An 11586-nucleotide genomic window follows, 5' to 3' on the forward strand; every position below is an offset into this window, starting at 1 on the left:
GGTGTAGTACAGCACTGCAAGTTCAAGTTTGTTTTAAAAAACTGCTGAGAATTTTTTCCATGATATTTTATATTTCCCCTTCGTTGTTTGTAGTAATGCTTAATTTTGTCATAACTCCACCCTGAACCTAAAACGCAATGTGGTTCCATGAGACAAAGCATGTAATAGCATCAGAAACTTACCAGTTAACCATATAATAATCTAATGCGATCCTAAGATGATGTAGTCATGGACAAAGCATGTAATAGTATCAGAAACTTACCAGTTGCTTCTAAGTTTTGGTCTCCCATTGTATAGGAAGATAAATTTGGCTGCTTTCTTTTCTAAGCATGGTCTTTTATAAGTGTCATTTGATTGAGGGAGATGCATATGATTTTATTTAAATCTAATCAATGGAGATGCTTCCTATAAATTTGCTTTCTACATGGCTTTAATCACCTGAAGCCGATAAAAATGTTTAATAGAGACAAAGGCATGTATTTATTGTGCTATAAATAGCCTGTAGTTTGTCATTTGGGAGAGTTTTTTTTTTTGGAAAATGTTTGATAAAGAAAATAACCTTACAAACAATATTAAGCAGCACTATTTAAGAATCTAAAAACAATCCAAACTAACTACACAGACAGGACAGACAGCAAAACATGGAGAATTGCAACACAAAACCTGTAATTAGATCTCAATCACAAAATGGCAAAACAAAATCCCTAATCTAACTATCCCTATACTAATAGCCCAGCCAAGCAAATACAATTCTAATGGGGTTTAGAACAAATAAACCAATCATCCAATTCGTATGGCGTTTGGAACAAATACACCAACCATTCAATTGGAACGGGGTTTGTTACAAATACATGCTAAGTTGTCTCAAGCTTTGCATAAATAGAGAGATACCGACACGTGCACAAAATAAAAAGAAGCCTAGTTCCATTCTAAGGTAAAATGACCAAATGGATGATTAGTTATCTCAACCCTGACATAAATGGACAAATATTGATATGCACACTAAATAGAAAAAAACTCAGTTCCAATATAAGCTCAAACAACAAAATTGTTCATCACATTGCATCATATAATCAAACATCCCTCCATACTTAAAAGCTTGCAGTGCCAATTATTTCATTTGACTGAAACTACATGGGTGAATAAACCCTAAGAGCTACGGTTTAGAAGTAAAAAGTTGAAATTGTTTACCTTGAGTACAGAGAGCTTCCTACAACCAATTGTCAAGACTTGTGTTTGATCTACATACATGTCAAGAAAAAAAATTAAAAATTTATCAGACAAATACATAAGGAAGCAAGAATTGCAAAAACAATCCATCAACAAAGGAGCAAAACAATAAGTAAAAAAGCCTTCTAACACCCTTCTCACGCAAATACAAAAGCAATAAAGCATGGAGAAACAATCTACCAATAAAGGGATATTCAAAGGATGTAAAGCAGAACATATCATTGTAGATGCCCCAATTACTGAAGGGATTCAATTATTTTCTGAATTCACAGAACATATCATTTTTGCTTATTTTCATTTATTTATTTTTGCTCTGCAGGTAATTTGGTTCTACCCACTGTACGTATTCAGCATAATCCTGAGCAACATCTGGTACTCACAAAATTACCCCTTTATGCTTCATTGTTTTACCTGTACATTATTTACTTGATTCGGTTTTAACTACCATAGGTTAGGTACACATCTTTATCTTGCAATGCAGGATGTTAAAAGTTCTGGACGTCACTCTGATCCTTTAGTTGTTGTATCACGATTGGAGTGACAATAGTTTTTAATATACAGTAATTTGTTTAAAGTTCTGCATGTTTTGATGTGTCTACTTTCCGATGCCTTATTCCTTTTCCATCTCTACCACGTGATTATCCAAATCTACAATTTTATTTTAACTCAAGGTAAAATGACATTGTTAAGTACGGATTTTCTACAATAGGGAGGGAGATCTGCGCCAACCACATTGGATCCGGCCAGACAAAATGTACTCGTGCTCCATAAACTACAGAATCAACATGTCCCAAAGCATGCCATGGTCTATTGAAAAATGTACAGCCGTTGTCAGTCAACTATGGAGTCACAAATTAACACTGCTAGAGAGGACTATTAGAATTCCATATATATATATATATAAGAACCCAAACTAAAGTTAACATGAATCTTAAAACCCAACATGTTGGGGATAATTTAATACGGTGGAATCATTAAAGCTAGTAGTTAGTCTTCATTCAAGTCTTGATTTTTCACTTTCCAGTAAATTTCTTACTTGGCAATGCAAGACGCATTTGGTTCAAGGGCAGCAGATAGACTTACATGATGCGAGATGTTGTAAGCTAAATAACAGTGGAGGGAAAATGTGTTCTTTTCTTGGATAAGACTCTTAGACCAGAAAAGCTCAACCTAAGTGGTTTCATTCTTCCCACCTGCAAACACTCTGCTCAAATTTCACAGAAATCAGGTACCCCTAATTTTATTCTTTCACGTTTTCATCTTCTATTTAATCACTTGTTTTCACATGAAGATTTCATTTGATTCTTTGATAAGAAACTAAAACTCCACTGAATGAGTTCTAGTTTTACTCGAAGGGCTAGAATTACATGCACACGTATACACAAAAATGAAACAAAAATATAAGGGTCATAAGATAGAGACCTGAACTATGTACAGTATAACCAAATTTGAAAGTTCTTGCAGCAATTTACCAAAAGGAAAAAGAAAATCCAAATTATCATATCACATACGTATTACACGAAGCGCGTCCAACAATTACACCATGAGCTCCTGCCCTTCTTGCTGCATTGACCTAAAATTAAAGGGGGAAACAATATGAAATAAAGGTCAATGGGAATCAATATAAAGGTTTTGCATTAGCTAAATCATATTAGAAACAGTAGCAAAGCATGAAGAAACACAGAAATGAGCACAGTGCAACCTCAATTTGACTTGTTGAGAAGAAAACAGCAGCAAAGCAAGAATAAACACAGAAATTAGCACATCAACTACATCTCTTTTCAAACGTAAAGGAAAACAATTCAATAAGTCCAAAGCTATGAGCATTCCTCTCACTCCTGTTTGTGGTGAGCTTAACACACACTGATGAATCAGTAACATCTTCCTTCAGCACCTATATCTGCCTTCACTGCCAAACCTATTCAATTTGATCTATTCTATGACAAACATCCTCTATAAATTGCATGATTGGATCATAAGAGCAGAAGCTATTACTCATTCACATTTACATGTTAACCCGTCTTAACCACTAAGATTACATATATTCAAACATATAATTGCATATCCAACACAAATTTAGGAATACAATCAAAGAACGTGAACACCAAACTTTGTACGTGGTTTGACTACTTGCCTGCACCTATGTCAACACTCAAAGTTCACTCTAAAGCACAATACTAAATCAGACTAAAGTTTTACCGTGCTAAAGCTGCAAACAGGGGACCTTGGAAATTAATATTGTTGTGGCATGTGAATTCCCAAGTGGTATTAAACCATCAACCATCATAAGATAGCTAATGATGAAAAAGAAACTGAAGAACAAAAAACAATGATGCATTTGAACACAGAGAAGAACCTTGTTTCAAAATTATACTACCTAGCAACAGAAGAGCAAAACAATAAATGAAACAGCCTTCTAACACTCTTATCATAAATAGAGAAGCAACAAAACATGGAGAAACAACCCAGCAACAGAGGGATATTCAAAGGATGAAAAGCAGAAAAGGAACCTGAATTCGACTTGTTGAGAAGGAAACAGCAGCAAAGCACGAAGAAAACAGAAATGAGCATAGTGCAACACCTAAGTTTAAAAGACACAAACCTGACTCTAACAGTGTACAAAACAGTGCACTAAACAGACCTATCCTCCTAACACCCAACTAAACAGGCTATAAACATCCATTACAATTTTATTGAAACAAAAAAATGTCAATCACAGTTTTAACAAAGCAAATGAGAAACAAACAATGAACAATAATTTCTGAACAGTGTTTTACCTGTTGAATCAGAGGACAAAACCGAAAACCCTCTCCTCTCCCATACCTCCCTCAGACATCCTCTGCTCACCAACCCCGTGGGGTAACCCGTTAACCCCAAAAAACACACAGCATGCTCTCTGCCCTATCTCTCTCCTTGTCCATCCGTCCCTCAAAAAGTGGGAAAAAAATCTCTAAACATCACTCCCACTCATGAAATCGAGGATCTGCAGCAATGGTGCTGAGATCCCCACTCCTTCCTCTCCCTCTCTCTCTCGCTCCGTCTGTCTCTATCCATCTCTCAGAGGAAGCATGGCCTGCCATCCCCGAAACCTGCACTGAATGACAGCAAACCCAAACCCACCCCAATCCGTCTCAAATGCACAGGACAAAATTACCCTCCTAACTTTTAATAACTACGTTCCAACCCAGCCCCAAATCCCACGGTTTTGTTGTAAATAAAGCAAAATCGAGGGGGGAGGAATTGACCTCAAAAGACAAAATCACCCTCTGAATTTTTGAGAATTACCCCCCAACCCAGCCACATTCGGCTGGCATTGTTGTAAATAAAGCAAAATCAAAACAAACGTGAATAGTGCCTGCCCTCCCCCTACTTTAGAATAGATAATGTTTATTTTGTTACCTTTTAGAAATAGTGTGGGTTATTTTAGTCTAATTTTAGAAATAATGTGAGTTATTTTGTTGTAGTTCCAGAAATAGTGTGAGTTATTTTCGTTTAGTTTCAGAAATAATATGAGTTATTTGCTGTAGTTTCAGCAATAATGTGGATTATTTTGGGCCAGTTTAAAAAATTGTGTGATTATTTTGGTGTAGTTCCAAAAATAGTGTGAATTATTTTGGTTCAATTTTAGAAATACTGTGATTATTTTACTGTAGTTTTAGAAATAGTGTGAATTATTTTTGTTCAGTTTCAGAAATAGTGTGGTTATTTTGTTGTAGTTCCAGAAATAGTATGAGTTATTTTGGTTTACTTCCAGAAATAGTGTTAGTTATTTTACTGTAGTTTAAAAAATAATGTTTATTTTGTTCCCTTCCAAAAATAATGTGCGTTATTTTTATTCAGTTTCAAAAAGAGTATGAGTTATTTTGCTATAATTCAAGAAACAGTGTGGGTACTACATTATTTATGAAACTGAACACGGGTACTATACTATTTATGAAACTGAACACGAATACTACACCATTTATGAAATTGAACACAGTATTACACTTTATGAAACTGTACACATATACTACACTATTTATGAAACTAAACATTGGTAATATCACTATTTCTTAAATCGAACATTGACTATTTCGGAAATTGAACATGGGCACCACACTATTTCTGAAACTGAACATTGGTGTTACGCTATTTATAAAAATGAATGCTGGTATTATCACTATTTTTTAAACTGAACGCTAACTTCTAAAACTGAATATGAATACTATGCTATTTCCAAAACTAACAAAGACATGATCAGACACCTAGGTAGGATTCGAATACAATTTTCCACATACTTCCAAGATGGCTTGGATAGACTCTATATATAATTAATTGCTAATTATAATAGCATCAGCAAAACCTTGTTTATAAGTTGTCATAGCACTCACCAAAATAAACTCGTACTTTTCAACTTGTCTTTCTCAAAAGACTAAATGATAATTAGTTTCAAATGTGGACCATCTCCATATGGGTTTTGGTTAAAAAGATGTGCTTTATAATATTAAAAAGATGTGGTTTATGATAAGTAGAAAGCTAGCTTCCTCTATGAGCAGCCTCTTTACAATTTCATATTTGTATTTTATAATAATTAAAAGATGTGCTTCCCCGCTTGATAACTGGGCTCATCTTTAACTTCAAGATCAACCAAGTTTGCTTCCATATCGTAGACCTCCTTGCAAATGATGGTGCCATTCTTGTAGTTGGAATTGTTGGTGTAGCGGAGCTACGTCGTCGGGTCGAAACTCGAACTCTAGGAACTCGTGGCCGAACTTGCCCTTGTGGCCGACGTAGTACCTCAGGTAGAACTCGTTGGTCTCTTCCTCTCCGGCTATCTCCGTCTCTCTCGCTTGCTTTTTTCTCTCTTCCTTCATCCTCAAAGGCTCCTAATATGGTGATTCGAAAAAATGGTGGAATTCGAATGGAATGGAAAATGAAAACTGAGATGTGGAGAGATCAATCCGATTACAAAAATGGATGAAATGTTTATGTGCAGAGGAGAGATCAAGATTAGGCAGAGAGATTGAGAAGGGAGATCGAGAAATAGGGATTACGTGGAAAGACTGAGAAATGGAGAGAGGATCAACGGGAAAGGATTTGCTGTTAGGGGTAAAATTGGAAACTCATTTCTTGGGCTAATCTTACTGGGCTGGTTTGATGTTGGGTTTTGCTCTAACCATTAAATAAATTTATTATCTGATTTTTTATTAAGATTCAAAATTTTAAAGCCATTTTCATTAATTTTCCTTATAAAATTACCTCAACTTTTTCTGCAGGGCAAATTGACGCCAAAAGAAAAAGATTGAAGCAGCATGTAGATGCCCCCTCAATTAAAAACTTCTTGTGGCTGTCATCTGCAGCTTTAGCTATCAAAAAATCAAAGACATCGTGCAATATTTGCAGAACTCTGAGATTATTGCTCTAATATTTGTACACATGTAACACAAATGTCTTGTGAAAAGATAGAGAAATTTGCAGAGATAATACCTGAAGAGACCTATATGTATATATTTTTCTGCTCGTATCTTTTCCTTCCAATCTAGAACTACGAATGTTTACAGACATGTCATTATTTAGGCGCATGCCTTTGAGGTATCGACATGAAGATAGAGTAAATTGTGCCTGGTGGTTTGATATTATGTGTTTGTTTTGTTGAGCAGTAGTTGATGGGCATATAAAAAGACCACAGGATGAAGACATACAATCCAATGTTCTTGAAATAGTTGGGTCGAACATCCAGTCCACATACATTACTTGCCCAGCAGACCCATCCGCTACACTGAGTATAAAACTTCCGTTCCTGGTTATGATTGAAAAGAATCTGAAGAAATATTTCACATTTGAGATTCAAATTCTGGATGACAAGAATGTCGGGCGACGTTTTCAAGCTTCCAATTTTCAAGTGTGTAAGTTTGCCCGTGTTTATTGACGTTTATCAACTGCCTAATGGGTTGATCTTCTTGTTCTCTGTTTTCTTCTTTTCTTTTCTATTTGGTATTTCAGGGAATATATATATATTTCGCAAACAAGTCTAACCGTTTATGGTTGCTGACCATGTGATAGAATTCTTATCACCACACAACTTGAAAGTTTTAAGTGCATCTAAGCTCCCACATTTCCCATACACGGTTACAAGCGCATTCTCAACAGAAACGAAACCTATCAACCCGTTTTTCACCGAAAGACAATGAATTTGCTTACCGGTATCAACAAACTCAGGAAGCGCCAAGGCACTAAGAACACTCGTCAAAACAAATTCGTTATCTTCTTCCTTCTCCACATCCCCACGCATAAACCCGAAAACCGCCATCTCCTCTCCGGCCATCCGTTGCATTGCATACCCAGAAATCATAGTCTCCCAAGAAACCGAATTCCTCTCGAGCATTCTATCAAACACCTTACGTGCATCCAACACCTCAGTGAATCACAGCTGTCCCTCATATCCAAACGTTGAAGGGATGTCAATTTGGTCATCATCCCATGAGATAGGAATTCTAATCTCCTGCAATTTTCTAGGGAACGACAAGAGTGATGCGCAGTTATACAGAGTCAATTCTTGAAGACAATTGCTGAAGTGCGGCCGCAAGCACTCTCTGCGACTAAAAAATTGAATCTCAAGTTCGGTAAGCGAGGAAAGCGACTCCTTCTCAAGTAACAACGAGAGACCAGGACATCTAACTATCTTCAGTTCTTGAAGAGATTGTCGCAAGGATTCCATGCTAACGATGAGAGACCACGGCATCCATCTCGTTCTGATAGCCCTTTCATGTAGAACCCCGCAGTTGGACATAGAAAGTTTTTCCAAGCAAGGAAGATGATCAGGCAACTTTCCCCTCAGCTTCGGACAATTCTCCAAAGACAGCTATCCCATTCCACTCATTGATGACTTACTGGAAGAATTATTTAGCGCTAGGTACTTTACTAAGCTAGATTTAAGGTCTGGCTATCATCAAATTCGCATGCATCCCTCCGATGTCAAAAAAACTGCTTTTCGCACACATGCCGACCACTATGAATTTTTGGTTATGCCCTTTGGCCTGACCAATGCCCCTGCTAACTTCCAAAATCTTATGAATGATCTCTTTAGACCGTTCCTCAGGAAGTTTATTTTGGTATTCTTCGATGATATCCTAATCTATAGCAAGACATGGGAGGATCACTTGCTTCACTTGCAAGAAGCCTTTGCTATTTTGCACAAGAATCAACTTTATGTGAAAAAACGGAAATGTGCCTTTGGTCAATGCACTTTGGAGTATTTGGGTCACAGGGTCTCAAGAGAAGGAGTGTATGCCGACCCTACAAAGCTTCAGGCTATACTCGAATGGCCAGCTCCAACTACTGTAAAATAATTGTGTGGGTTTTTAGGGTTAACTGGCTTCTATCAAATGTTTGTGCCTGGATATGGAAAGATTTGTCAGCCGTTATATCAGCTCACTAAGAAGGATAGTTTTGTTTGGTCTCCCTCGGCTAATGAAGCCTTTGAACACGTAAAGAAGGTCATGGCATCCCCACAGGTCCTGACTCTTCCTGATTTTTCGAAACCCTTTGAGCTAGAGTGTGATGCTTCAGGCAACGGAATAGGCGCTGTGTTACAACAAGAAGGTAGACCCATGGCTTTCATTAGTCAAGCTTTGGGGCCAAAGAATCAGGCTCTTTCGACTTACGAAAGGGAACTCATCGCGATAGTGCATACAATAAAAAAATGGCAGAACTATCTGCAAGGAAGACATTTCATCATTAGAACTGATCACAACAGTCTCAAATATTTTTTGAATCATCGGGCTAACACTGCTTTCCAACAAAAATGGGTCTCAAAGTTGCTTGGGTATGATTATGAAATTCAGTATAAGCATGGTAAGGACAATGTGGTGGCTGATGCATTATCAAGGATTCCCACACCCACGGAGAGCTCGGAAGTACTTGTCAAAGTGTCGATTAATATGTTGGAATGTAGGGCTATCACATACCCCTATTTTGGATGGCTGGATGAGTTGAAAAGGGAGTTGGAGCTTGATCCGTGGATTAAGAATAAATCACAAGAAGTGGCTCACTTCATTGCAAACCCTTTGAAGGGTGCCAATTCTAAGTTCAGCCACTTTCACTTGGATAATGGATTCCTAAAGTACAAGGGACGAATTGTTCTTAGTCCTACTTCAAGTTGGAAGTCCAAAGTACTAGAGGAACATCATTGCACGCCCACTGCTGGACATCAAGAGGTGCTTAAAACTTACCAGAGGCTCAAAAGGTGTTTTTATTGGCATGGCATGAAGCAAGATATTAAGAAGTTTGTCTCCGAGTGTGCTGTTTGCCAGCAGAATAAATACGAAACAATAACTCCACCGGGTTTACTTCAACCTCTTCCCATTCTAGAGAAAATCTGGACTAGCATAAGCATGGATTTCATTGTCGGACTACCGAACTACAAGGGCAAGACAGTAATAATGGTTGTGGTAGACAGGTTGTCTAAGTTTGCTCACTTTATTGCACTCTCCCATCCATACACAGCAGCTAGTGTAGCCCACCTATTTGTGGAACATGTGTTTAAGCTTCATGGCATGCCCTCTAATATAGTCAGCGATCGAGACTCAGTGTTCCTCAGTCAATTTTGGCAAGAATTCTTCAAGTTACAGGGCTCTAAATTGAGCATGAGTTCTGGGTATCATCCCCAAAGTGATGGGTAAACCGAAGTCATGAATAGGTGTTTAGAAACATACTTGAGGTGTTTTGTGGGATATCAACCAAAGAAGTGGGTGAATTGGCTTCCGTAGGCTGAGTGGAGTTATAATACCTCATACCACACATCTGCCAAACTCACTCCATTTGAGATTGTGTATGGTATTCCTCCTCCGCTTGTTATCACCTATGAAAGGGGCACGGCTAAACTGGAAGTTGTGGAGCAAGCTCTATTGGAGCGAGATCATATGCTTGAATTGTTGAAATCCAATCTGGTGTGGGCTCAAACTCGAATGAAGAATCAGGCTGATAAACATCGCACTGAGAGGGAGTTTATGGTGGGAGATTAGGTGTTCTTAAGGTTGATACCTTATCAGTTGCAGTCATTAAACTCACATACTTTCCACAAGTTACACCCTAAGTTCTATAGCCCATTTGAAATGGTGGAAAGAATTGGTAAGGTAGCTTACAAACTCAAGCTTCCTGAGGGCACCAAAATACATCCTGTATTTCATGTCAGTTGTTTGAAAAAAAGGGTGGGTTCTCAGATTACTCCTATGGCTGCCTTACCAGAGCAAGTCACAGATGGCTTGGAAGTGAAGAAACCACATGAGGTGTTGCAGAAGCGTATGTATAAGAAGGGTAATGCTGCGGGAGTCTAAGTTTTGGTGTTATGGGAGGGATTGTCAGCCAAGGAAGCTACCTGGGAGGACTATGATGAATTCACTGCCAGATTTCCTGACTTTGTTTTTAAACCTTGAGGACAAAGTTGTTCTCCAAGGGAAGGGTAATGATATGAATGTAATAAGTGATAGGTTAAATCACTTAGTAGAAGTAATATCAGGGTTAGTCTTTAAATGGGTGATTAGTTAAGTAGTGCCAGGTGGCATTAGTTGAGTTGAAAGTTGTATTAAAGGCTCACATGAAGCTTGTGCGAAAAATTGTGATTTCAATCAAAAACTTATCAATTGCAAAATATTGGGGCTTAGCTTCCCTCTCCTCTCTCTACCTTCTCCCGCCATTGTTTTCCTCCTCTTATTTGAGTTGCTTGCAGGTTGAGATAAGGATCCAGAACTTGATCCTTATCATTCATCCACTCTTGTCTCGTCTTCTCCTGACACTTCTTCGCCTGGGAAAAACACTTCTTAATGCTCAGAAAAGAGAGAGAGATTCCGGAAGACCCTCTTTTGGCTGAACCAGATCCATAACGTTCGCAGGGAGACAATTCGTTGCAAACCCCAGTACTCCACTGAGGACTTCAGTTTCTCACAATCATAGATTTGAAATAATTCTAGGTTGGGAGGCAAACCCCCTTCTGCAAATGACTCAACATTTGGAAGTTCGTTTATACCCAAATATCCAAGGGCTGTGAGGGTGTCTATTCGGTCGGGCAATAACTTCAAATTCTCGCATCCAATGACTGTAAAGGAAGCCAGGTTGGCAGTGGGCAGTCCCCCATGGGGAAAAGAGACCAGATTTGGACAATCATAGATTTGGAGAAGAATGAGATTTTCATCCTCAACCCCTTCACCAATGGAAAGGGATTCTAGATTTTTAATGCCCCAGATCTCAAGATATGAAAGTTTGGGGAAAACCCCCAGCGGGAAGGACCTCAGTGAATCACGGTTATCCCTCAATTCCAAATCTCAAAGGGATGTCAATTTGGCCATCATCTCATGAGATAGGAATTCTAATCTCCAACAA

Source organism: Malus sylvestris, chromosome 7 (assembly GCF_916048215.2).
Source record: "Malus sylvestris chromosome 7, drMalSylv7.2, whole genome shotgun sequence".
NCBI classification, from domain to species: Eukaryota; Viridiplantae; Streptophyta; class Magnoliopsida; order Rosales; family Rosaceae; genus Malus; species Malus sylvestris.